The 2,809-nt window shown below is 45.4% G+C and overlaps 1 long non-coding RNA gene across 1 annotated transcript; it reads right to left on the reverse strand.

Moving 5' to 3' along the window:
- Positions 1 to 859: 859 nt before the first annotated feature.
- On the reverse strand, positions 860 to 2,252 carry LOC115609829. Its single transcript, XR_003992001.1, has 3 exons — positions 2,065 to 2,252; positions 1,598 to 1,744; positions 860 to 941 (listed from the first exon to the last, which is right to left on the reverse strand). It is a non-coding gene; the product is annotated as an uncharacterized LOC115609829 (long non-coding RNA).
- Between the last annotated feature and the right edge of the window lie 557 nt (positions 2,253 to 2,809).

Below are 2,809 nucleotides of genomic sequence, written 5' to 3' on the forward strand. Positions count from 1 at the left end.
GACAGCACGGTCTCTTTTGGCCCTCCTGGCGTAGGCAGGGAGGGTGTTGGCTGAGCCATCAGTTGCCTCAATAAATATGCAGTTGAGAAAGGCAGAACTGCAGCTGCTCTCCAGCAGATTCCTCTTACAAAAAGAAACGACGAAAATCACAGCAGCAGAGTTTGACTCGCTGATAACACAGGGCCACCAGGCACATAAAGGGACACATTTAACCAGCACTGTGCTTCCAGCCAGTCAGCTCACCTGTTAGACATGCTGTTAGATGAGTCCTTCCCCTCATTTAAGTCAGATTTTATGGAAGGCTTAGATCCCAAATGCCCTCCTTGCAGAGAATGCCAGTCATTATGCTGACAAAACACAGGCAAGGGGGAGAGCCTGTCTGAGCAGCTCTTGAAAAATTGGTCTAGACTTGCTCTCCTTAATTTGCTTTAGAGATGGCTGGGAATCACAGAATCCCAGACTGGTTTGGGTTGGAAGGGACCTTAATGCTGACCTAGTTCCAACCCCCTGCCACGGGCAGGGACACCTTCCACTAGAGCAGGTTGCTCCAAGCCCCTGTGTCCAGCCTGGCCTTGAACACTGCCAGGGATGGGGCAGCCACAGCTTCTCTGGGAAAAGTCTGTGCCAGCGCCTCAGCACCCTCACAGGGAAGAGCTTCTGCCTCAGAGCTCATCTCGATCTCCCCTCTGGCAGGTTAAAGCCATTCCCCTTGGCCTGGCCCTACAGCCCCTGACGAAGGTCCCTCCCCAGCATCCTTGTAGCCCCCTTCAGACACTGGAAGCTGCTCTGAGGTCTCCACGCAGCTTCTCTTCTCCAGGCTGAACAGCCCCAATGTTCTCAGCCTGTCTCCGTACGGGAGGTGCTCCAGCCCCTGATCATCCTCATGGCCTCCTCTGGACTTGCTCCAACAGCTCCATGTCCTGTTCGGCCTGTCTTGAGTCCTGGTGAGACAGTGCTGTGTTAGTCTGTGCTGCCAAGTGCAGTACAGAGGCTCGAGGGCAGCTCTCAGGTGGGACATTCAGTCACCTAAAGCAGACACTGCCAACAACTGTCCCCTGACAGCAGAATTCAGTCAAGCTCTCTCAGAAACTGTATCCTGTATCTATACATTAAAATAGCTGAAGGAAGGTTCTTACAATCTTACAGCCTCCAGATGTGTACTTTTAAATAGAAGTATTTCCTCATGTGCTAACTCTAAAAGGTTTGGGCTTTACACGCCAGAGGGACAGTTGTTACTAACACAGTTATTTAATGGATGTACTGTCCATAGAATTTATGATTCTATGAGTCTATAACTCTGCTAGTAGAAGCATTCAGATTTTATAGCTGTTTACTCAGGATGGTAAATAGTCAATTCGAGTGATTGTTAACATGTACTGTTCTAAGGTGACAAAAACCATATCTGCAGGCAGGTGCTCCCCATAAATTGTGTGGATTGAAAAATGTAAGTTATTTGCTATTTCTGAATATAGACAAAACCTAAAAATACAACTTATAAATCTGTTGGCAGGCAGCAACTATCTGACAGTGGCCACACCACAATCCAGTCAGGTAACGTTATCTAATGATGTTGGACAAAACTCAGGAGGGTTCTCACCTATTCCACACAAAGGCTGGTGCTGACTGAGCTCAGGTGGCAAAGCCAGCTCTCAAACTGGTTTCTGAAGCACAGTTCTTCAGGTGCTCTGTAATTGGGTGGAGTAGAACAATACACGTGGGACTCCTCAGCTGGCCACCAATGATGCTTTAAAATCAGAAGGAAGAAGATGAAATTGCACATATAGAGCTAAACCCGAAGCTGTTGTTATTACAGCATTGCTAAAGTGTCCTCTTAGAACGCTATCCACTACAACAAACCCTGCCACTACTGCTGAACCCATTCTGACACCTAATACCAGCCTTCCAAGCACAAAGTCCCAAACTTGTTTTAAACCTTAACTTTGGGTTAAGTGGGTTGCTCTGAGGTTGATGGTCTCATCGAGATGTTTACAAGTTTTTTACTATGGGTACTTCATACCACATATCAACTATAACACTAAAAGAGGAAGCACAAATTGTTCCTACCTCTTCTGTCTTGATGTCTTTTGCTCCATGTAGTATATTGGCTCATTTAGCAACCTCATATTAGGGCTAATTTATCTTGCATAATGTGGTTGGGGATTATTGTGCCACTGGTGGACATGAGCAGTGTTTAGTTAGGAGAGATAGAAAGTCCTTGTTGACAATTCCTGTGCAGAGGCAGCATTAAATATTCCGTAAGTATTGGGCTGAAAGGCAAAAGCAGACAAGGAACTTTTTACACCAATACGTGAATCTACTCATTGATAATAGTTAAATATGCTTACAGCAAGCAAAGGTATTGGTTAAGAAGTCAGGAGGCCCTAGGTGATATTATTCACTGCTCTGAAAGCAGCACAAGGTTTCAGTGCAGTTATTCTGGTGTAATTTGGGTTTAATTCTCAGCAAATGCCACGGATTAGATTCTCATTCACATGAATTATGTTCTAAGCACCCCTGAATCATACTGGAGAAACGAAGGTCAGGTTGTACCAACAGCTGCAGTGAAAGTGTTAATTTCTTGGTTCTTCTAAATTAAGAACATGACTCATTCACATCGACTGTTTGATCCTGAAGGCACAAAACCGATCCAGACTCCTGGGTTGGATTGCCTGTTCTTCAGATGTTTAAACACTGCTCAGTGGTTTAGTCCTGATTTAACTCTGTGTTGGTTTGATAATGACTTTACTAACAGCCTGTTTCAAAGGTTTCCGCTATTCTTATCAGTGCTTTGGACACTGGTTAGCTGAGG

Source organism: Strigops habroptila, chromosome 6 (genome assembly GCF_004027225.2).
Source record: "Strigops habroptila isolate Jane chromosome 6, bStrHab1.2.pri, whole genome shotgun sequence".
Lineage (NCBI taxonomy): Eukaryota > Metazoa > Chordata > Aves > Psittaciformes > Psittacidae > Strigops > Strigops habroptila.